This window comes from Dipodomys merriami, unplaced genomic scaffold, assembly GCF_024711535.1.
Source record: "Dipodomys merriami isolate MVZ:Mamm:240054 unplaced genomic scaffold, mDipMer1.0.p SCAF_17, whole genome shotgun sequence".
In the NCBI taxonomy this organism is placed as follows: Eukaryota; Metazoa; Chordata; class Mammalia; order Rodentia; family Heteromyidae; genus Dipodomys; species Dipodomys merriami.
In genome coordinates, this window is record NW_027203048.1 from 27,811,530 (window position 1) to 27,837,932 (window position 26,403).

The 26,403-nt window shown below is 34.7% G+C and overlaps 1 protein-coding gene across 48 annotated transcripts in view; it reads right to left on the reverse strand.

Annotated features, from left to right (window-relative positions):
• The window catches only part of Nrxn1 (neurexin 1), a 1,041,346-nt gene that overhangs the window by 267,994 nt on the left and 746,949 nt on the right, over nt 1–26,403 (reverse strand). The window lies entirely within an intron of this gene.

Sequence of the window (26,403 nt, forward strand, 5' to 3'; positions counted from 1 at the left end):
TAAGTGAACAGAAGTGAGAAATTAGATACACCAAACTCAATCATCAGAGAAGTGAATTTCATGGAAATGTTACCATTAACATATCATATGACCTTGAGTACTCAGAAATAACTTTGCACTCCAGGTTCATTAGCTACAAAATTGTGAATATGTGCTCTAGAACATGTGTACAAGTACTATAAAGTGTACAGTGATGGAATGTGGATAAGATTTGAACTGCATCTGAAATTGCAGAGCTTCTGCATGGCAAAGGACATAGCTAGCAAGATCAATAGAAAGCCTATGGATTGGGAGAAGATCTTCACTAGACATACAACGGACAAGGATCTCATATCTAAATTATGCCTGGAACTCAAAAAATTAAATCCTCCAACAGCAAATCTTCAAAGAAACAACTGCCCAATAAATAAGTGGACTAAATACTTAAAGAGAAACTTCTCTGAAGAAGAAAGAAGGATGGACAATAGAGACATGAAGAAATGCTCAACCTCTCTAGCCATAAAAGAAACGCAAATGAAAACAACATTGTGATTCCACCTCACCCCAGTTAGAATGGCTAAAATCAAGAACTCTAATAACAACAGATGCTGGAGGGGATGTGGACAGAAGGGAACCTTACTGCATTGTTGGTGGGAGTATAAACTTGTTCAACCACTTTGGAAAGCAGTATGGATGATCCTCAAAAGACTCCACATAGAGCTCCCCTATGACCCAGCAATCCCACTATTGGGCACTTACCCAAATGTTCACAAACAAGACCACACTAAAGCTACCAGCACGGCTGTTTATTGCAGCATTATTTACCATAGCTAAGATATGGAACCAACCCAGATGCCCCTCAGTAGATGAATGGATCAAGAAAATGTGGTATATATACACAATGGAATTTTATGCCTCCATCAGAAAGAATGACATTGCCCCATTTGTTAGGAAATGAAAAGACTTGGAAAAAATTGTATTAAGTGAACTAAGCCAGGTCCAAAGAAACATAGGTCCCATGGTTTCCCTTATTTGCAATATCTAGTGTATGTCTGAGTCAAGCAGAAAAGGTCAGATGAGTTGATGCTAGGGAAATGAACCCTAAGATATGTATTCAAATGTTTTTTTTTCTTTCATGCGATTGTTTCTAACACATTTATATGATTATTTCTTTGTTGCTTTTTATGTCCCTCCCCCATGGTATAACCCCTGCTTTCACTGTATTTGATGTTGGTATAATTTGTGGAGGGGAAGGGGAAAAACAAATCATTTAAATAGGGATACAGGTGGACCCATTGCAACAATGAGATGTACAAGTCATTATGTCGAAAATGAACTTTATAGCTTTGGTGGGGGGGAGGACTAGGTGGGGGGTATACATGTCTGTATGGGATGGGACGGGGAAACAAAGGAGAAGGCTACAATGCTTGATAAGAAATGTACCTGTTATCTTGCCCATGTAATTGTAACCCCTCTGTACAGTATTTTCACAATGAAAAAAAAGATTTGAACTGCATCAAGCTAAGAAAAGATTCTCCTTGCTTCAAGCTAAGAAAAATATTAATGATCAATATACTACAATAAAAGGTTAGCTTCTTTCTTTTTTATTTTTGCTGGTCCTGGGGCTTGAACTCAGCCCTGCATGCTGTCCATAACCTTTATGCTCAAGGCTAATGCTCTCCCACTGAAGCCACAGCTCCATTTTTGTTCTTTTCGGTGCTTACTTGTAGATAAGTCTCATGAACTTTCTTGCTTCTGGCTGGCTTTGAAGTACAATCCTCAGATCTCTGCCTCTTGAGTAGCAACGATTGGAGGCATGAGCTTAATTCTATAAAATGTACACATTATATGTATATATATGTACATACACATCTATATATATAAATACACTCACATATACAGAAAAACTGAGCTTTAAATTACTAGGTACTATCTAGACCAAAACTGGCATATGATTGTTAACAATAATATTAATAATAATCAAAATAGTGGGAACAACCCAAATGCCTATCAATTGCTAAATAATTACAATATATTTATACACAGACACATGCCTAAACATGAAAATCCTGAAAAAATTACAAAAGGAGAAGAAGCCAGTTACTTATATGATTGTGTTTGTATCAATTGTATAGGATGTTTTAGAAATTTATGGTGGCTTAGGGAAAATAGGCAGAAGGATATTGGTAAATTTGATTATAGTGAGCAACGTACTGTGACTATACCAATGTTAAACTGTACTATTTTCATGAGTGAATTATGTGTGAGTTATTTTTAATAAAATTACTTAAAATATTTTATGACAATCACTTAAAGGAACGTCTATATAATCTTTTCCATTGGTAAAATTTTCTCCAGCAAAATTTCTATGTGACAATTCATATAAGCATACATAATATAAAAATGACAGAAATATCCACAACACACACACACACACACACACACACACACACACACACACACACACACACACACGCACACACGCACACACATACACACATTGTTTTTCTTCTAAGGCAAGTGTGAGAAACAGTTTTGGTAAAGGTCCTTAAGTTAAACATCTTCCCTAGATGGTCAGACTAATTTTAAATTGTGCAGTTCTTGGTATTTTCAGTATATCCCTTGTGAGAGTATGTCAGAAGATAATAAGATCTCAGAGGACAAATTTTCTTTCTAGTCAGTGAAAATTCTCCTGACTTAATTTCAATCCATTACTCCTTATTATATCCCTTTGGACAGCCTGATTCCATTCCCTCCTTGGTGGCCAATCCTCTACTCTAGCCTGGATATCAATGTACCATCTTCTTCAACAGATACACCTAAGTACAACATGTGTAAAATCACTTAGCTCTCCTAACAAGTTGATATTAAGGGTCTCACGTTGTAAACCAGAAATTATATAGAGAGGGTTTTCTTTATTTTTTGGTAATATTTTAAAATTTGTCAGTTATTAAAATGTTTAAAGGAATTAATGTATCCCCACAATGTATATCATACATGTGCAAAGTGCATATGTATGTTTTTTGTTGTTGTTTGTTTTTTCAGTCTTGGAACTTGAACTCTGGGCCTGAGCTCTGTTCCTCAGCAATTCAGATCAAGGCTAGTGCTCTACCACTTGAGCCACAGTGCCACTTCCGTGGTTACTTGGAGATAAGAGTCTCACGGAGGGGCTGGGAAGTTGGCTCAGTGGTAGAGCGCTTGCCTTGCATGCCTGAGGCTCTGGGTTCGATTCCTCAGCACCACATAAGCAAAAAGAAAAAAGCCGGAAGTGGCGCTGTGGCTCAAGTGGTAGAGCACTGGCCTTGAGCTGAAGAGCTGAGGGACAGTGCTCAGGCCCAGAGTTCAGGCCCCACAACCGGACCAAAAAAAAAAAAAAAAAAAGAGTCTCACGGACTTTCGTGCCCTGGTTTGCTTTGAACTGCAATCCTCAGATCTCATCCTCCTGAGTAGCTAGGATTATAGTCATGAGTCACTGGCACCCAGCTCATATGTATTTTATATACATTTCACTTATTATGAATCCAATGAAATTATACCTACATTAAGTAGATTTGGGCACTTTTTCAGTGTCATGCAACACTATTGAAATCTATAGTCTTATGTATATTAGGTTTAAAAAAATGTTAGTTACTCTCCTAGCACTCTTTTCCCAAAGAAAATACATAAAATAAATTCAGGAAAGTATTTTAGGTGCTAAATTTTTTGAGAACTTACTTATAGAAAGTAAACCAGATTAATCAGTGTAATGCGCTCAGAATTTCAGGAGCTTTAAGTCTGTGTTCCTCAAAGTCTGTGTTCATTATCATTTTAGCTCTCTGACAAAATAAAATCTCAGATTGGAACACATATATGAAACCATTATTAGCATAAGTAAAAGGATACCAGTAAACTATTTAAACCATTTGTATTTACAGACTTAGTCATAAAATAAATATAAAAATTACATCTTTTCTCCTTACTTTTGAATGTTCCCTGTGGGCATAATAGAAAATAATCTGATTCTTAAATACATGTTCCATACCAAAAGCTTAATAATTGTTACATTTTTGTCATTGCTTGAAAACACTTGGCATTATTATTAACACTGGCATTATTAATCCACTTTTGCCCATGGAATCACACACATTACACCACTTGCTTAAGGTCTTATATCTGCTGTATGACCTATCTTGAATGTGAATGAACTCCCTATTAGGCATCAAAGACTTTCTATGTTCTCTCAAGTCTAGTTGTCTCCACAAAACCCTCTGATTATTTTATTTATTAAATAAATATGATTGTATTTAGTCATTCTAATAACTGTTTCAATCTATATTATATTGAATCAGTCATTAAATTTGCAAATCTATTATCAGCTTCTTAGACATTGGATGGGGGGAAGTAAGTGTTTCTTTCCTTGTTTGGGGTCAATTTCAGGTAGCCAAATGCTGGCCTTCTCCTGAGCACACTGCCCAGTTCCTCCAGTGAAGGTTAGATTCCCACTCAACATCTCTTACCCATTCCTAACCAGTAATCCATGCTATGGAAGCTCTACCATAAACTGGTCAAATCTTTTGTGTCCCAGCCCAATGAATTCATGCCCACAAATTTTCTGAGATCCTTAATGAACCAGTAATACCCATGTGTATCTTACATATGTGTAACCTTCCCAAACAGTGAGCATGTAATTTGCTCCATTGCTGTATCATTTAGCCCATGGCTGACCAAGCATATATAATAACTTCCATTCAAGTTCGCAGCAAATGTGACACACTTCTTAATTTCATGTCTCTTATTTCTTCATTTCAATTTCAACCCAATTTCAAAAAAAATAATAATGCACGCCCACACTCCAAACAGAAATAAGATTATAAAAGTATAAAGTACTCTGAACACACACATCCATACACATATATACGAACATTGTAAGTATTTCTATCCTTACCACTGTGTCATTTCATCTCTTGCACAAAGCTAGTATGTTCACAAAATAGCAGAGTAAACAACTTTCATGGATTTTAGGTTGAGAGAGTAAGTTACTTTAAACCTGGGTAGTTGCTATGAGCATTATGAATTTGATGTTTCAACAAATACCATAGTCTAATTAATTTAAAATGATAAAAGCTACTGTAAATTATTTAATAAAATGATAGCTATTGTCATTATACATGAGTTAGACTAAGAAAAACACAAATTCCAATTTATGTATCAAAAGCAGTTTCTTGGAAGTCTTTATTTCCATTTCTTGTATGGAGAGCAGGAAATCTTTCTTCCGTTTCCCCTATTTTTCCCTACTTTCACTTGATATACTAAAATAAATGCTTACTCTAGCTTCCAGGAAAAAAATGGTTTTCAACTATCTACTGTGTCTAGGTTCAGTTAATTAAATAAAACAAAAAATGTTTTGGGGAAATTCTCTTTAGTTCTTTTATAACTTAAAGCTTATATGCTTCACATTGAAATACTCATGAAAATAAAGTGCTTCAATAGAAACATCAAAAATGTTTAGGTATTTCATTTATTCTCATTAACCAAATGACATATGTGACGATTCATTTTTAAATTTATGTTTATGTTGCTCCAAAAAGTGAGTAATGTGAGAGGTGTGATAGTTTTAAGAGTTGGTTATATTTAAAATATCTACAATAATTCACTTTTTAAATTTTTTTTTTTTTTTTTTTTTTTTTTTTTTGTCGGTCGTGGGGCTTGAACTCTGTGCCTGAGCGCTGTCCCTCAGCTCTTCAGCTCAAGGCGAGCGCTCTACCACTTGAGCTACAGCGCCACTTCCGGTTTTCTGGTGGTTTATTGGAGATAGGAGTCTCACGGTCTCTCCTGCCCGGGCTGGCTTTGAACCGTGATCCTCAGATCTCAGCCTCCTGAGTAGCTAGGATTACAGGCGTGAGCCACCAGCGCCCGGCCACTTTTTAAATATTATATACATTTTTCTTTTGTATTCTTTAAATTATTGTGTAAGGAGGTTAAAATTTAACACGTTCACTTATGTGTCTAGTGCTTCTTATTCAGAGTCATCTCTTCCACCATTCTCCTCCCATTTCCTTTACTCTGTAACTCTGGCTCAAGTCACATTTTTCCACCTCTTTTATGATGTATTTGCAGTGAGTATTTTTACTGTAGTTCCTCCCATTCATTCACCCTCCACTCATTTGACCTAGTAATTCACACTATCTTTTTACATATATACATGATCATGTTGACTACAGTATAGTAAATGCAGGAGTGAAACTCCATGGAGTAACCCCTTTCAACAATAAACCAATAATTGAACAAAATGAGTGTAAGAAACTGAATCATAGCTTGTATACATTTATTAGTAATATGATTCATAACTCCACTATTTTTATAAGATCCCTTGCTCTAATAAATGTTATGGTGAATTATTTTATTAATGCAGTTTATCTTTCAATTCTCTTACAATCTGTTATGAAACCAATCCTAAAATTTTAATTGCTTGGATAAATATTGATTAAAAGAAAGTACTAAGAATTTGAAGAAGATAAAATTCCAATCTATCCTGGGCAATGAGACCCAATCAATCATGGGTTCCTTTTGCCTAAAGCCTATACTTGGATTGTCCTATTGTATCATTTTTTTAATTGTTACAAAGAAAACCTGAATGTTGAAAATTCATTATCAAAATAATATCTTACCATCATATTGTGTTTGCTCAGAAGTAGAGCACTTGACAAGTATGTGCAAGGCCCTGAGTTTGATTCTTGCCACCACAAGAAAAATCAATCCAGAAAAGCAAACAAAAAAGGAAATTGAAAAATCCTAAATCATGAACTTTAATTTTCAAACTAAAATAACGCGATTTCTGTCTGCTGGCTTTTGTAGATGAGAAGATTGGTGGTGCATTATTCTAAAACTAATGTCTGATTAATATTTAATTGCATGCATATTCACAGGTATTAAGTAGGAGTGCTTTTCTATGAATCACAGCTATTACCAGGAAACCAGGAATAATTTTATAATTAGAAATGAACTGTAATTCTGAATAGTCACTGATAATAATCACTGACTGGAACTTTTGAAGGAATAGAATTTTTGATCTATAGAGTAATTCATATGTACACTTGGTATGTTCATTATAATGACACTATTGAGACAATTTAAGATTACTTATTCTTTTTCAGTTACATATAAATATCTATTTCATGGTATTTTGAGTGTGATACAAAACTCCTCCGGTGAAAACTTTTTATAGCAGTAATATAAAAAGCTGATTTATTAATTATAAAAACATACAAGGTACAATATAAAATGCAATTTCATTGGCATTTATATATTGTATGTGTTTATTTTCAAACAAAAGCTATATTCAGCTTGGAAAAAATTTTAAAAAATGTTAGGAGACATGGTTTTAACTCAGTGGTAGAGGTCTTGCCTAATATTCACAAGGCCTTTGGGGTTCAACCCCAGCATTAATTATAATTAAATTAAATTAAATTAAAATTACACAAACAAAACCTTTAGTTATTGCTCTCAGATGTAGGTGATTTTTGCCTAAATTTCATAAAATGGTAGGCACTTCACAAAAATGTGTACTATACAAGTAGTTTAATCAAGTCTAAGTAATGAACAGCTATCAGAAATTCCAAAACAATAAAATTAATACACTGAAACATAAGAAAAGCTCTATTAAAATTTTTTCTCTAGGTGGCATGTGAAAGGATACTTTGACCCTATCAAATTGATTTGAAAAAAATGAAGTCATTTCTAGATTCAAGAAAAAATATTTATAGAGGACAGCCCTACTTGTACTGTGTCTGAAAGCACTGAGTCTGATTTACCCCAAAGAATCATTTTAAAACTTCCCCACAAAAGGTAGATGGGTTACATGAACACACACACACACACACACACACACACACACACACACACACACACACACACACAAACATACACACACTATATGACTAGACACATATGCACACATACATAATCACGTTATATTTATGTAACTTCAAGATCATTTTTAGAGTAGTAGCATCCTGACTTTAATAGTACATTGGAAATCAGAATATAAAATGAAAACATCTACAGCACTGCAGAGATAATTAACCTCTTTATATACATTCTAGTCATTTGAATGGTAGAATTTTTAATTTCTGTATTATTGGATGATAAATTATGTGCCTATGATTTCTAGTGTAATAGCAAACTAAATATGATAACTGTGTAACTGTGAGCATGTATCTTTTTATACTGGAGTCTGCCAAGCATTTCATATTGTAAGCTCTAATTAAGCCTACTCATGTGTACTGAATACATGGGGACTTGTCAGGAGAGCAACAATGAAGGTTTAGAAATAACACACAATATCAGTATACTACATTCTTCTGTAGGCATATTGATACTTTTTGAGGTATCAATTACATCTATCTATATATCTAAATATCAATCATTGCTCCCAGTTCTATATAGTAAATATCTATTATTTATTTTGTTATATAAGATTTATTTATTAGCTATATAAGATTTACTTATACCAAGATTTATTTGGTTATATAAGAATTTAATCCCATAAACCAATGGAAGAAAATAGGCATATGATTTTTTTCTTTATTCATTTTCTGACAATTTCAGGAATATAATATAATTGCACAACTTATCAATCCTGTAGCTCATTTTGTTAACTCATAAAAGGAAATTAGTATGAACTCCTGATTACGATTTAAGAGCTGCACTGGACAGAAAAATTTTGCTTATTGGCAAACTGAATCCATTCTATATTCACTAGTAAAGGTTTCTGTCCTTAAACTGTCCCCTCAGGATCTAATTTACAGGATTTGGATTCGCTAAATTCTAAGTACATTTTTTGTAGAACCAAAACTCATCATTAAAAAACATTAGGGAGCAATCTATAATACTTTCAATCCTCACTTATACTACTCACTTCTTTATGACTGTTATAGAAAGTCTCAGAAGGAAAGCCAACTATTAGTAAGAGGGGTAGTGTGAAGTAGTCATCAAAATAACATTTTTAATTTGCAAATAAATGAATTGGTTTGCCTGGAAAATGAACATATCACAACTTTTAATCTCAACGACGATGTCATTCACTCTACTGTCATTCCTCCTTTAGCAAAATAACTCATCTTGAATGTCTGTGTGTGATTCTATAACACCACCCATTTGTTTATTTTGTTCTACTCCATATCCAGTGTCACCACACAAGAGCTACCACAACACAAATATTCTTTTCAATAACTTAGCTGAATAAGTGGCAAATTTTGTTATTTATATATTTGTCTTCCACTCTGTTATTAAAGCTAGCAAAAGAAACTGAAAATGGGAAAGGATGATTTATGCTTGCTATGGATGAGGTGGGGAACTGGAAAATTCACTTGTCTTCTTATTGAAGACAATGAAACTACCCTACTCAAATCAACTGGAAAAGATTCACAGGATGAATTTAGATGCCTTCATCAAACACACCCAGACCCTTTCACATTTTGTAGTCCTCTGGCATTACTAGAGTACAAGAGAAAATGGGAGTTAAGTGTGAATTGGCAATTGTTGAGCAGCGATTGTGACAGTAAAATGGTCCGTGATCAGGAAAAGTTTCAGGTTGTGAGAAGATGCCTGTAAACTTCAGTTTAAGAAACATGAAAGTTTAAATCATGAACATTTTTGTTTTTCAAGTTTGTTTTCCTGTTTTCTAGTCTCCTGAAATGCTTTGTAATCATTAGTAGAAATCAGTATCAGTATGATGGCAGTGTTTGACATTAGAGCAATATTATACACACTTAGAAGCCCAAGACCCTAGTTTGAAAAACTAACCAAGTAAATGAAGTAGAACCAAAGAAGCCAGAGTTCTAGAAAAATAATCCATTGGATAGTCACAAAATTACATGGTAGGCTCACTTTAAGGACATATTGATTCTGAACACTTAAATAGTTTGTTCTGTTTTGTTTGGGGCTGTTTCTTAAAAAAAAAACAATTCTCTAAATTGAATGAAAAAAATCAACATATATTACATTTTCTAAAGTAATTATTAGATATTGAAACCACTTTTTTGCATGATTTTCTGAAAGCACACAGCTTTACATTGTGGCTTGATGCTTTTAAAAATCCAAAGTATGTGCAAAAATGTTTAAAAGTTCATGATCCAATGTGTAAGTTGTGGTAATTTGATCTTTCAGAATAATTCCATGAATTAGATAGGGAAATATTATTCTGATTTTATAAATTGATACAAAATGAAATAAAACATGTAGCATGGCTAACCTTGGCTCATTTTAATGTAGTCAAGTGTATGATTTGCAGCCAGTCTGCTATCTGAATTCTCCGTATCGCAGAAATGAGATAAGAGGCTATAACCCTCACAAAATTCACTTCGGGTTATACTTTATTTATGTAATTACTTTCTTTCTTGATGTGTGCTTCCTTTAAATTTTCTCCTACTGACATTATTGACCCTTTTACATTCTACTTTCCTCATAATTATACTCCCATTTTCCTATTTGATTGAATATCTTGGCCTCTTTCTAGTTTTGCATTAAAAGAAAAAGGTTATTATAAGACTCTCTGAAAGTAAAGAATTGCACAACCTTATTATATCCTTGGGGCACATTTTAAAATAGAGAACACTTATTTGTAACAAATTTGAGGCATAAGCCAATGACCTTTGAGATCAACAAACGAATCCAATTCAAATTAACATGCTCTGCTGTCAGGTATGACTGCTGTAGCTCACTGCATCTAAGATTACCTGAGTCCAACGATATTGAGATGAAATGTTTGATAAATGAGGATAACAGAAAAGTAATAGCGTTGGAATCAAAGAATCTGTACTCTGATCAATGCTTATGCTCTTACTAGCTATAACTTTCAACCTCTCTAGTACATTTTCTGTGTATTAAGGAGCTATTTTTAAAATATTGTATGTAAAATGCTGTGAACTACAGAAAAATATAAAAATGAGGCATAATACTAATATTACAGAATCAAAATAATTCAAATTAAGAGAATATTGTTATAAAATAAAACTTTTTCTGAGCTGGCAATTGTTTTTGCCCAGTCCTAACTTCATTTTATTGTTTATACTGTCCAACCATATGTAAAGTTTAGCAAGTGCATGATTCTCATTGCTTTCGGTCTTTCTGTTAGCAGTGAGATGATTTAAATGATGAGAAAAAGAAAAGCAAATGACATTGAAAATAATAGTTATCAGTAAAGTTGGACGCTGTTAAAACCTTGGTTACAATAGGCTGGAACTTTGTCAAATTGTCTTCCTTCCTTCCTCCCTCCCTCCCTCCCTCTCTTCCTTCCTTTCTTCCTTTCTTCCTTCTTTATATTTTGCCAGTCCTGGGGCTTGAACTCAGGGCCTGGGCACTGTCTCTGAGCTTTTTTTGCTCAAGGCTAGCAGCCTACCACTTGAGCCACAGCACCACTTTTGGCCTCTTCTGTTTATGTGGTACTGAGGAATTGAACCCAGGGTTTCATGCATACTCAAGGACTCTATCATTACGCCACATTCCCAGCCACAAATTTCATAAATTGGATGTTTTAATCATATTAGGTAATTCTTTATAGAATATAATGTCTATCAAAAACATCAGAAATAGAAGCTAATTTCATAAGCACGTATGGGTAAACCTCTGATTTATGGATTAAATTAAATATTTAAAAGGACTAAATATTCTTCTCAGAAAAAGTAGAGGGAGCAGAACAGATAGAGAATGGTCCTAGAAAAAATTGAAAAATTTCTTTTAACAATTAAATGCCCAAATGAGTTCATAAATTATCTTTAAGGTTTTACTGTTTGATGTTTATAAATATTACAATATATTGTTTTACTTTCCTGGTTATTTCTACTTTGAAATAACAAAACAGTAAGACAGGACAGGTCTAATTTGAAATTCCTTATTCAGAAGCTGAGGGAGAAAACTATTTACACACATTAAGCCACACATACAATTAAAAAATTTACAAACTATTAGACAAAAACAACCTTAATCTCATTGGATCACTTTGCAAGATACCAAATGAAAGAAATTTTAAAAATCTACAGTAATTTTTTTTAATGGAAATGTGCAAAGTTTGAAACATGCCAATCTTTTCTTTTTCGGACTTTCTGTTTTGAAGCTATTACAAAAATAATCAGAGTATTTTATTGAACTCAAAAAGCCACTGCCTCAAGGCACAACAGAATCTCCGTGCTAAATTTCTGCATATGTCAGTAGAGTGGAAAGAGCAATTCAGGTTTTAAACATCAATGATACCAATTTAACAGAATTTCAGAAAGTGAGTTTCAGATTAGAGGATAATTCCAAACATGTCCCAGAGCTCTTCAAACCAGAGAATTTAACTCCAGAATCATCACAAATTCTGAACCATATATAGCAGATTGAAAAATATCAATATTATTTTTAGAAAACAAAAAATGTCTATCATAGGAATAGTTTAATGTATAGTCAGCTTCTGACTGAAAACAGCTTTGTGAGTAATATTTTAAAGGGTCAAAGCTATGACCTTATCTTGTTCCTTATATGACACCTGGTCAGAAACTAGTGAAGATTAATATGATAATTATAAATATATCAGAAATATAGCTATCATAAAATAGATATACAACACAGGGCCTTCTGATACTGTTGAAACTCTTGACACATTTCCATTTCATGCTTGATTATGATAAGCACAATACATATATTTTATAGAATAAACAGGTTTATTAAGAACTACAATGAATATTTTTAAAGAGGTAGATTTATTTTCAGTTATATCTTTTAAAATCACCATTAAACAATGTATTATGTGCATATAAGAATCATGTGAGAATATTAAATCATCCATATCATTTTGAGTATGGTATTCTCTCCCACAGAATTAGTTGAGAAGTCAAGCAATTAAAAAAAAAAAGTCTGAAAAAAAATCCTTAAAAATCATATGACCAAGGTTAGGAATGTAGCTTAGTGGTAGAGTGCTTGCCTAGCATACATGAAGCCCTGGGCTCAATTCCTCAATACCACATACATGAAAGAAAACAAAAAGAGAAAAAAATTATAAAAAACAAAAGAAGAGAAAAAATTCATAAGAGCTTCATTTATCTGACTGGATCTATAATCACATGCTTTAAAACTCTTTAAGCATGTAACTAGGTAAAATACTTTTTATAAATAGGGGTTCAACCTTCAAGTTGCATAATCTATCTTTTTGAATTGTTCAAAAAGATGGCCAGAACTAATTATAACAGCAACCCCCTCCCCCACCAAATGCATCTTAAGGATAGTAGGTACATTCTGGAAGCTAGTGGAACATATTTGTGATTAGATTGTGTTATTTAAGATCACAATGACAACCCAGAGTACTACCTCTGAAAGACACATATGACAAAGCTTTAGATCACTACTCTCAGGGTGATAATTTGCATACTGCTTGAAATCATTATGCTCCTTTTCTTTTCAGTCAGAGTTTGTGTTGAGGAAAATGACATAAGACACTCCCTACTTTTAAGCCATTATTTAAACCAATTAATTAGAAACCATGTTCTAATGCCTATTTGTGAGCTATGTTCAAGGATACACAATAAAACAAACCACAGCATATCTGATCTAAGCTTATGTTATTCCTACTAGTCCCTTTGATTTACTTTTATTGGTTTAGGAAACTTCTCACCTTAACATGACTGAAATACTTTCTCAGAAAAAAAAAAGTAGTATGGGAAGTGTCAAGACAAACACTTTCATGCTGTTGTAAATTTCATTGCTTCTACTAATGGTTTCATCATATCCTTTAAAAATTGTTTTAAAAAATCAGTCTTTTGTGTTAAGCAAAATGAATCCCAAGACAGGGACACAAATACCTTTTTTCTTTCTTGCTATTGTTTCTAACATATTTATAATGTACCATGCGATTTTTTTGTTTCTTTGTATGTTCCTCTCCCATGCTATAACTCCTGTTTTCACTTTATTTGATGTGGTGCTCTGCATCTTATATATACATTTCTCTAATTCTGGGAGAGGAATGGAAAAAACAAAATGCTTAAATAAGGATACAGGTTGACCCATTGTAACAATGAGATGTACAAAGCACGATGTTGAAAATTAATTTTACAACTTTGCGGGGGGGAAGTAGTTGTGGAGGTGGAAGGGAAGGGATGGTAGGGGAAAAACAAAGAAGTAGGCAACAATGCTCGATAAGAAATGTACTCATTACTTTGCTCATGTAACTGTAACCCCTCTGTACAGTATTCTTATAATAAAAAATGTACAAAAATCAGTCTTTACTGTTCATCAAAGTTTTTGAAGTATATGCAATATGACATCCATTATGATATTTCAAGAGACTAGCAAAGTCCTTTATACTCAAAAGCCTTTAATAAATGGTCTATTCATTAATAAAGATACTCTAACTTCAATAGGGACAGGGGGCGTACAGGTCCAGTCATCTTCTAGGAAAGATCTTCCTGATTCTAGCAATGACTCCCATCATCTTTGTCAAATGGGGGCAGTCTTTCTGGGTCGTCATGTTACTCTTGAGATTTCATTGTGTTTGTAAATTTTAATACCCTTTTCGTTCCCCCTCAAATCCCAAACCTCTTCAGTTAACTTCATGTTCAGTGACAATAAGAGCAGCTTTGCCCAACACTGTGGTTTTCAAGAGAAAAGCATTTGTTTTTCTTGAAGTCCAACACAGAATCCAATCTGTCAGCAAAGTCAAAGCTTGAATAGCAATATGATCCATTTACTTTCTAAAATGTAGGATATATTTAGTCCTGATTGTGGGACTCTAAGCAAACTGCTTTTGCAGCTCCTGAAACTTAGTAGGAAATCTGAAAACTTCAACTTGATACCTACTGACATTTTAGCTCTCTTATTTTAAAAGCCTGTAGATTTCCATTATCCGGGTGCAAACCAAGGTAATTTTATTCTGTACTTTTAAGACAGTTTTAAATAAAGAAATATTAATAGTACTTAATTGTTTTCTTCTCCCTTACTGGTGAAATTAGATGTGCACTTCATTGTGTTGTTCCAAATACACCAAATCCCCATTGGCTACAGGTTTTATTCTCTGACTTAGTCATTATCACACTTTAAAAGATTGCTGTGGCAGGGCACCAATGGCTCATGCCAATAATCCTGATACTCAGAAGTCTCAGATCTGAGGATCATGATTTGAAGTCAAACTACCAGCAGGAAAGTTCGTGAAACTTATCTCCAGTTTACCACCAGAAAACTGGAAGTAGTAGTGTGGCTCAAAGTGTTAGAGCACAAGCCTTGAGTGAAAAAGCTCAGGGACAGTGCCCAGGTCCTGAGTTCAAGCTGACAACCAGCTAAAAAAAAGAAAAGAAAAGAAAAAGGATTGCTGTGAATTTTGTGAATTCTAAGTTAAGGTGTTCTGCTTTCCTTACATTCAAACAGACTTACATCTACTTTCTGCCAAGCAAAACAGAAGACATAAAGCCACATCTATCTATCCTGCCACTTAAACAGCCCTGTAATTCCTCAAAAATGCTAACTTGTTTAGTGACTACCCTATAGATATCGGTTATCCACACGAATTTCATTGTTTCTTTCTATGCATTTTCCTTTCCCATGAGAGAATAATATCACAATTCATCTACCCCTCTGCTTGTGGTAAGAACCCTTGGATGGTCAGTACTGATAATTCTGACAAAAATAACTTGGCCTTTTTACTTGATTTGAAAAGGAGGGTTCTACAAGTCTTTCTATTTAACAGTCAAATCAAATACAGAAATATAATTGTTTTGTGTACCTCTCGACTTAGTGTCTCACTATACTGTTCTTCAGGCCAACTAACCAGAAAACAAATCTGGAAGAGGACTCTTACTTAAGAATAGTCTCTTCTGTGAAAGCCTTAGAATGAATTATGAGTCACACTAATAGGAAGCATTCTGCTCTATTCCTTGGCCACAAGCTGTGAAGGTCAGCATTACCAAACAGAGAGCTTTCAAAGTGGAGGATCACTAATGCCACACCTGTGCAAGAGATTCCCTGAATCCCCAGAACCAACATGGATTGTTGAGGCAAAAATAGATTGTGCATATTAACCTTCAGGCCAGGAAAACACCAGCAGTCAATGGTACTTGAACAGATTCTAGTCGATGCTTCAAACCCTGGAGAAGAAGCTGTCCTCAAATGAGGCAAAATCCCCTCAGCTACAACTGTTTTTCTTCATCCAGACAATTGAAAGTTGTATTAGCACATTCCATGAGATTTAAAACAAGCTTTCTTACAATCTACATTCCAGACTCACATAATTCCCCTGACACACAAAAGCAGACCAGAATCCCTTGAAGTTCAATTACATGTATCCAATTTCAGCAATTTTACAAATTTCAATGCAACTGTTCAGGATCTTTGCTAAAATTCATTTCAAACAGCCCCCTATTGATTCCACATATTTTGGTGAATTTCAAAATATGTCACCTATAAACTCATCTTATTTTAGCTTTATTTATGTATTTATTTTTTGGCCAGACACAAGCAATTAAAGGATTGGAAAATAGCTCATGGAAAGCTCTAAAGACTTGCTCTTCAGGGAGTAAATTTTGTAGCACCAAACAACCTCAGTGTCCCTTGACATCTCTACTGACAAGAGTTACAGCTAGGTAAGAGAGTTACTTAGAAGAAATATACACAAACCATCACTAGTAAATACCCTGCTTCATACCTAATACTTGCTGGAAGCTAGTAGACTTCTCTTACTAACTTGCTGTTTACCACATGACTACATTGTCCAGCTTCCCTAAAGGTGGTATTTTATCCATTTTGCACTGATACAACTGTTTTTTTTTTCTGTTGTAGTTATCTGTGTTGTAGATTTCCCCCTAATCTCATCTGGTTATTTTACTTTAGAATCTCATGGGGTTTGTCCCCTGAAGCCAAACAACCTGTTGGAAATAAACAGTGGAACACAGAATTCCTCTTATCTGCTTGCTGCCTAACAAGTCAAAACACTCTGAAATCTGGAATGATTAAAGATGGTTTGGAGGTAAATAAAATAACATACCAACTTGTCAAATGGGACTCCCTGCTGCTTGCTACCATGTGCTGGCCTTAGCAAGTTACATCTGTTCAGCTATTAAGTGTGTTAGGGAATAAGATGCACAGGAGACAGCCATGGCCTTAGCAAATATTCCCAGTATCTATGAAATTCTAACATGTGCATTACATGAAATATCTAACACTACATATAAATAATTTTATTATATATTTTATTGTAAAGATACTGTACAGAGAGGTTTCAGTTACATGAGTAACATAATGAGTACATTTCTTACTGAGAATTGTTACCCCTGCCTTTGTTTTCCCCTACCCTACCATCCCCTCTGTCCCCAACTCCCCAACTCCTCTCCACCCCCTCCTCCCGTCAAAATTGTAAAGTTCATTTTCAACATAATGTCTTGTACATCTCATTATTACAATGGATCAACCTTTATCCTTGTTTCAGCATTTTGTTACTTCCCTTCTCCTCCCTAAATTAGAAAAATGTATATACAAGATGCAGGGCACTGGAATCAAATACAGTGAAAACAGGGGTTATACCATGGGAGAAGAACATACAAGAGAAACAACATAATACGTTATAAGTACATTTAAAACAACAGCAACAAAGATAAAACCTCTTGTGTTACTATCATGGGGTTCATTTCGCTCCGCATCATCGTGTATAGTTATATGTACATAGCTTTTGACCTTTTCTGCTTGTCCTAGATGTATACTAGTTATTGTACATAAGGGAAATCGTGGGATCTATGTTTCTTTGGGCCTGGCTTACTTCATTTAATATAATTTTTTCCAAGTCTTAAGTTTTACCTTCAATTAGTATATGTGGGGCTATACCATCTTGAACACAATTTGAACACAACAATAAGACTGATATAAATAATCACACACAGAATTTGAAAAATCATAAGGACAGTACATCTTTTGTCCCCCTCTAAACATTTTCTTTTCTATTTTCTATTAATAAATGCCAAGGAACACAGGGAGTATTTCATAAATGTATTCCACTCCTTGAGTTCAAGAACTTCATTTTTTTCAACAGAATAGCAAGAAATAAGGCACCTATGCCTCACTCAATACTTAACAACAGAGCACATTTGTTGCAATTGTTTTTTATATTGAGATTAACCAAGATAATGTTGACAATATCCATGTATTGAAAGGCCTGTCACATGACCCTGCTGCTCCTGAGTCCCAAGAAAGTCATGATTGAAATAAGAAGTGACTAGGGATAAAAGAATTATGGAATGTAGAGAAGGTGATGCTCACAGAAGCAGGTTCTGAAAAAAACAGACTGCATCCCAATGGGACATTAATCTCTTGCTATCCGGGTTCTTCTCAAAATATTGAGTTGCCATTGTTTTACTTAGATGAGTCACATGATTCATGAGTCTATTATCTAATCCCCTTGCTAGCTACATCCTGTGAATGTTTCTAGAGTAAGAGAGGCTGTGACTACCGTTAAAGGGGCTTTGGTATTAACTCTACATTGTGTGACTATTAAAACAGAAACACTTAAATCGAATACTCTAGACAGGAACTCACTATGTAATTCTCCATAATTAAAAAATAAGAAAGACAATTTGTATTTATTTTATTTATTTATTTATACTGAAATACTGCACCTTGTGGCATCCTCATACACTGGTTAAGAGTGAAGAACAATTCAGGTATAAATATAGTGACTTTGTAAGAGTTTATTTTTTTCTGAAAAATGTAGCCAGGAATTGGTGGCTCACATCTTTAATTCTAGTTACTCAAGAAGCTGAGATCTGAGGATTCTGATTGAAAACTAGCCAGGGCAGTAAGAAGACTCTTATCTCCAATTAACTACCTCATAGTTAACAGCTGGTAATGAAGCTGTGGTTAAAGAAGTAGAGTGAAAAAGCTGAGAGACAACGCCTAGGCTTTGACTGTAAGCCCTAGTACCAGTGCACACACATGTACATGCACACACACTCATAAATGTATTTTCACACACATATAATGATACTTTGTAAGGTAAAAAGTTAGTTTGAAGGACTTAAAATTCTGAACAACTTAAAAATATATCATTTGGAAAGTGTTCAAAGAATTGAACATATAATGTGACATTATCAAATACATGTACATAGAAGAGGTTTTGTCTGATTTTCATTCTCCAATTGCAGTCCTCTCTTTTCTTCCAGTCAGGATATATGAATATATCACAAATGTTTATGCACAGACATAATAATAAGCACAGAAGATAAAGAAAAAGCCCAAATTAAATCTCTGAGAAAAGTGAGTTCTTTTTTAAAATCATTGATCCTAGAAGTAGGCTTAGCCAGTAGCTTCACTGTGCTTTAAAACATAATGCTGGCCTACACAGACTTTCCCAAGACCAGGTTATCCTGCCTGCCTTCCATTACACCCCCCTCTCTTTCTCTCTCTCTCTCTTCATTCTCCTCTTTCTCTCTCTCTTCATTCTCCTCTTTCTTTCTTTCTTTCTTTCTTTCTTTCTTTCTTTCTTTCTTTCTTTCTTTCTTTCTTTCTTTCCCTTTTTTTCAATACTGGGGATTGAACTCACTGATCAAGATGCACTGTATTCATATACTGCATTGTTAAACTATTAATTAGGAAACCATGAATCATAATAGATTTTTCACATACTAGGGAGCAATGTTTGTGCAATAATTTCTTACAAGAAAATAGCCCCAGACACTTCTCTTAGGCCACACACTTGGGAATATCAAGTTGGAAATAATCAACAACTGGTTCTCACTGATTTGATAGCAAGAATTTACTACTTTTTTTTATGTCCACAATGTGAAGTACTACAAGTCTGTTTAATAACAAGAGTGAACTCAGTTCTGAAGTGCACACAAGGGCTTGACCTTACACCACATATTACTGCTACAATACCAACCCTATTTCTCCACTGATGTCCTGTGGGAAACAGAGGCCCCAAAGCCTGCTTTCACTGCTAATTAACAATAATGAGCAGGATGACATACTTTCCCTTTGAACACCTCTGTCGGGAAAATGTCCAATCAGCAAGAACCACAAGCTACAGACAAATTCCTTTCTCTCTTCTCATTTATATGCTTAAATACACAGAGATTTTTATCCTGCTCTTAGTCTTTTTTAAAAATAAGATGATAAGTAGGTCAAGCTGTCTAGGCTTTGTACATTAGTTTTAGAACCTAGGAAAAGGCTAAAGGTTGTGGCTATAGCCGGAACATCCAGACAGAACAGGAGTGTTATTTTTATATTCATCTCCACATAAGGCTCATACTCTTGTGGCAGGACAACACTTAGGCATAGCTTTCAAAAATAGCAAACAACATCTCATCCATTTAGGGAATTTTAATACAAAATATCACATGCACATTTTGAGGGACAGAATTTCTTGCTTCTGTAGCCATTAAGGAATGTACTGATACAAATTCCATAAAGACTCACTGACTTAAGATTCCTATTTAGATTTTATGATCACCTGGGAAGGCAGTTGGGTGAGTCCCAAATTTTCCTCTGCATAAAATAAAAATCAGCCTCCAGAATTGTATAGAACTGGCTCAAATCCAGGCAATTATTTATTAGCTATGTGATACTGGTCAATTTATTTTAAAATGAAGCTTGCTCATCTGTAAAATTGAGATAATAATTCATACCTCAGTGGATTACTGTGACTATTCAATGAAATCTAATGTTATGCAAAATGTTTGAACCAATGTGTGGCTCATAGTAAGGACTCAATCATGCTAAATAGTGTTGTTTAGTTATTGTTGTAAAGGAAATAGAATGAGTAAACATGATTTTAGGGGAAGTTTAATCCTACTTAAATTAAATTGAATGATTATTTTAATTAATAGGTATTAAATGTGTATTACCTGAAAGTATTTAATATACATTAATTAAAAGTAATTATTAAAGACAATAAATGGGAACAAGCTTCACCTCTAACATTTAAGCGTGTGTCAGAGAAGGTTGGAATAAGCAAAAGAAAAAAAAGGAAAAGAAAAACCAGAAAAGAAACCATCAAATAGCCAAGATGTCAGAAGCTGATTATTTGTTACTCTATTAAGATTGATTACCACAGGTGGGTTTTTCTTTGGTTGTTACTTTGGTTTCATTTGCCAACTGGATACATCCCTCCTCATCAAGAATGCAGCTCAATATCTCACAAATGTTTTTATTCAGATACTCAATATGGACAGAAGATAAGAAGAAAATCCAGATGAACCTCACAAAGATGACTAGCTGTTTGGAATGTTTTAACCTAGAAGTGAAATTTGCAGTGGTCTATCATGAGAAAAGACTTCCCTAAGAAAATGCCACAAGTTAAGGCTTTCTTTATACCCTTCCACTCGTGTGTGTGTTTGTTTGTGTGAGTGTGTGTGTGTGTGTGTATCCAGGTTGTAAATGGAGAGTCCCGGGAGAGCATCACATGCTTTCACCATTATCCTCTGGGAGTCTACCTCATGCTCTCCTCCAACGGGAGTACCGTTGTACTACAATGGAAAACTACCAGTTGGAGGACATAAAGAAGAAAGTTTATCCTTCCCTCTACTTGCTCAGGTACCTATTGTCCATCAGCAAATATTTATTTCCGAAACACTATCCTAGTGTCTGAAAACACAGGGGTAAAAAGACACATAGCATGTGGTTGTTGACTCTTATGGAAGTTAGGAAATAGAATGCAGAACGAGGTGCTACAATGTTGCTAGAAATGACTTAAAGGACAAAAAGATCCTTCCAATATTTAAAATATATGATCCAAGACTTAAAAATGAAGAAAAAAATTCATCAGGTTGGAAAGGAGAGGTGAACAGAAAGGTATAGGAAGAAAGAGGAAAGAAGACTCTTTCAAAGATAGGAACAAAGTTCAAGCCCCATGACCAACAACAACAAAAGAGAGGGAGAGAGTCTCAAAGATAGGAATAAACACACAGAATTCTTTTTTCTGTCATTAGGGTATAAATACTTGTTTTAAAGTGTGCTTCTCTACTTTGAGATTATGCTTGCCATAACATACAATCAAGCTGAAAGGTTAAAGTTTGAGGGAATGACCACGTGTTGCTTGTTTCTGTCTAGCAAAGCAACACGTGGTGGTAATCCAAAAACCTGGTTGATTGTGTACCTTTATAAGACCTGCAAATCCTTAGCTCAGGGCTCTCCTCCTAGACTCCGCTGTGTCGGAGTGTAGCACAAGCAGCCCTTTTAAATAAAACAGCTGTAGAGTCTGACTCTTGGTGGTCTTCTTGGGGGAGGGAGGGGGGTCCTGAGACCTTGGCATAACAAAGCTAATTGAAATGTTAGTTGTTTAATCAAAATTTGTTTAAAGGAGGTAGTCAGTCCTACTTTGTGAACTAGAGAAAATCATATAAGTACAAGTATCAGCATTTCATAGTAAAACCTTTCCTTTGTTACCCATTTTGGGAGGGTGGGAGTTGAGACACAGACTTGAAGAGCACTGGGAAGAAATGGATGGGATTTTAGTAGAAAGAAGAGATCTATACCCGACTCTTACCGAATTGTTTTTTGTTTTGTTTGCTTTTTGTCTTTTAATGAGGAGCAGCCTATATGGCTGAACAGCAGTGAATGTTGATAGTCAAGTGTGTCTTGAACAAAAACGAGGTTTCTAAACAATACAACTAAACATTTAAACACAGAGGTTGAGATACCAAATGCTTATTTTACTATAATCATTACAATGGCAAGGCAGAGGAGGGATTAGTAAAAGGATGATCTTCAAGCAGAGAGATTAGCTAGATGGACATCACATAGGTACAAGCAAAGACAATAAGAATGATACAAAGCAAACAGATAAATTCTAAAACTACACTGTTCAGTACCATAAGCAGTAGCCAGGTAAAGACTTGAAATGTGACTAGTGGGATGGAGGATCTGAATTTAAAATGTATTTAACTTTACCCCACAGTATAACCCCTGCTTTCACTATATTTGATGTCAGTATAACTTGTGGAGGAGATGGGGAAAAAACAGTTGTTTAAGGATACAGGTGGACCTGTTGCAACAATGAGAAGTACAAGTTGTCATGTCCAAAATGAGATTTACAACGTCGGTGGGGGGGGGAGGGGGGAAGGAGAAGGATTGGGATTGGGGGGGAGGGGGGAGGCTGGGAAGGGATGTGAAGGGTAAACAAAGGAGGAAGCTGCAATGCTTGGTAAGAAATGTACGCATTATCCTGCCCATGTAATTGTAACTCCTCTGTACAGTATGTTCACAAATAAAATTAAATTAAATAAAAAATGTATTTAACTTTAATTGAGTCTTCTACATATTTACAGCAAATAGAAAATTCAATTGTTCAGTATGTTTAAAATGTAACTCTACCATTGTTAGTTTATAATATAAAAGCATTTTTCATGGAAAGTTTAAAATTTGAATTGAGAAGCATAGTATTAATAATTTATACAAATTACATGTTAAAATGATTAGATGAGTTAAATAAATTATTAAAGTCAACTTTACTTAGTAAAATTAATCTCAATCTTATTTTACTTTTAATATAACTACTAGAAAGCATGCATACATATCACATTTCCATTGGATAGTACTTGTTAGGAATAACCCCTCCGGTTTTATACAAAACTTTTAGGTAGAAAATTTAAGTATGAGGAAATATGTCAAGTTTTTAGACTAGGACTGTATGGAAGGATATTTATTTGGGTGATGATGAGTTTGCTCTTCACTGTGGTAAATTTCAGATACCTATGATACATAGAGGTAGAAATACTGTGTAACCAGCTGTAAACAGAATTATAGTGGTTGATGTAATTTAGGAGTGAGGGATTTTGGAAAGTAGTCAGTCAGTACTTGATTGCTAATATTCAGGGCAAATTTTTAGGAAGAGAGCCATTTTTATAGCCCAAGCTTTGATAATCAATTACATTTTTATTTTTCACCAAGAAACAATATCTGCCTATCTTATACTTCCACCGATTCTTGAGCAAGAAGTCTTGCTGGGGTAAGTTGAAGAGGACGTGTATTTTCTTGAAAGAAAGACCTCCTTTAGGTGTCTCTGCAGAAACATATATATTCTCTCAGGGAAATTGAGAATCCTTTAATCAGAACTATGTTTTGTTCAACACTTCGTGCAAGTGGTCTCCAGGAAGGCAAAGGCCTCCTCTACCCTGTCAATGTAAGAATTTCTAGGTCTAATACACCACCATAGGAAAAGATCCCATAAACACATCACACAGCCGGTCATCTGTGGCTCATGCCTGTAATCCTAGCTACTCAGGAGGCTGAGATCTGAGGATTGTGGTTCAAAGCCAGCCCAGGCAAGAACGGCCGTGAGACTCTTTTCTCCAATAAACCACTAGAAAACTGGAAGTAGCACTGTGGCTTAAGTGTTAGCTTTGAGCTAAAGAGTGCAGGGATAGTGCCCAGGCCCAGAGTTCAAGCCCCACGAACCCCTCCCCCCAAAAAAAGACATCACCCATGACATTCTAGTCCCCTCCAAATATATTTTTATCAAAAGATTTTTCTCAGACTCATGAAAATTATCTCTAGCTCTCCATTCCTAGTTTATAGTTTGGATTATTTATGCCTGTCATTACCTCCATAGTCCCTAACGTATTCACCTAATTTATTTTCATTCTTTGTTGAAATGAGTTGCTCAAATCTGGCAAAATGCAGTATTAACATTAACAGGATTCTAACTTATATTATCATCATCTTCTTGTTTCTTAGTCTTTAGCTGACATGTTTACTATAGAGTTTCATTTTTTAAAAATCCATTCCTGCCATTCATCTTGCTTATGGATTTCAGTGATTTTGTGCAATAAAAAGGCATTTTCCTGAGCAGTGTGCAAATGATCCTGCATCATTTTGCATTTCTCAAAGTAGTTGTTAACACACTAGAAATATCTTCATCTCTTTGCCATCTACCTTGTGTTTAGATTTCTGCAAAGCTTGCATTCTTAATAACCCATTTACACATGCTTTAACTGTTGCTCATCATTTCTCTCTGGAATATATAGAGTCAGTGTGGATTATAAGATTGAACAAGTAATACTTTCAAAACACAGGAGTTTTTAACCATTACTTCTCCTGAGAATCTCTTAATCTAGCTAAAATACTGCTGGATTCCTGAAAATCATCACAAGCCTATAAGTATTTGCTATTGTAAGCTGCTAGATTGTGGGGAGATTTATTACACAGCAAGAACTAACTATCTAAAATATGAAGTGCATAATGGCTGAGCATTTATAGTGTGTTGAATGAGCTTGAAGTTTATGTCTTAAAAAGTTAGTAGCTACAGAAGAAACAGTGTTATAAACAGTACTTAAAATTTTTTAACAAAGCAATCCATCATTTTGGCAGCTTGATACAAGGAAAGAGGGCTGATGAAGGCAACTCATAACTGATTAAATTACAGCAGATTTTAGGCCACTCTGCACAAAAGCTTTGGCGGCACTGAGCAGCAATAGGTCAGGAAAAGTGGTGATTATAGAAAGGAGCAAAGTCTATGAGCAAGGTTTTGTCTAGTTTGGTAATATCCTGGGCATTAAAGTCTTTCTGCTAGCACAAGAGGTTAGAAATGATCAGGGCCAATACTGACCACACTCAGCCATTGCACAGAAACCTTGATAGTTGAGAAAAATCTAGATCATGAGAGAGAATTGAAAAATCTTTTGGAAAGAATTGAAAATAACCGGGGGAAAAAAAGAAACAGAAGAAACACATTTTTCAAAAGCGGATTAGCACATTTTGCTGGAGTGGAGAACTAAGTTGAAAATTCTGGCAAGTGGACCTGAAAGGTAAAAATTGAGGTCAGAATGCTAAAAGCATGACATTTTAGATGTAGAGTTTCACTTTTCCTCTACTTAATTGGGAGGTGTCAAGGTATTTTAACAAAGGAATAATATAATCAAAGAAGCACTCTAGTAAATTAACCATGATCAAAGAAGTATAATTAAGCCATATAAAACAAATTAGAAAGTGTTCAGAGTAGAGATTAGAGGATAACTGAGAAGGTGAGGCTGGAGTGTAACCATCAGCTGAGAATCATGTGACCGAGGGGATACAAGTAGAAATCATTGTATTGATTCTCACTTATTCTCACTGCAACAGAATTTCAGAGAAAGAAAAAAAAGAAAACATCTAGAAATCTAGAAGTCTACTGAAGAGTTTCAGAGACACTAAACCATTCAGAGACTAAATGAGGAACTAAAGAAAAGAAGTAATTTAGAAAGGAGTACCTGAATTAACTTCTATGAAAGGTGTCAGTATCAAAGTTATAATTACTATGTCAGCCTCTAGCTACACAAAAAAGGTAAACAAAACCAGGACAGTGTGGTAATAATTATCAAAGACAAAGAGCACATAACCTTCCACACAAAGGACTTCGACAAGGATACCTTCCCATCAACTATGTATCCCATCTTGAACTGAACTAATGTCAGCTATGATATAAATTACTGTGGTCAACAGTCATTGCTTCTAATCATCTGATGT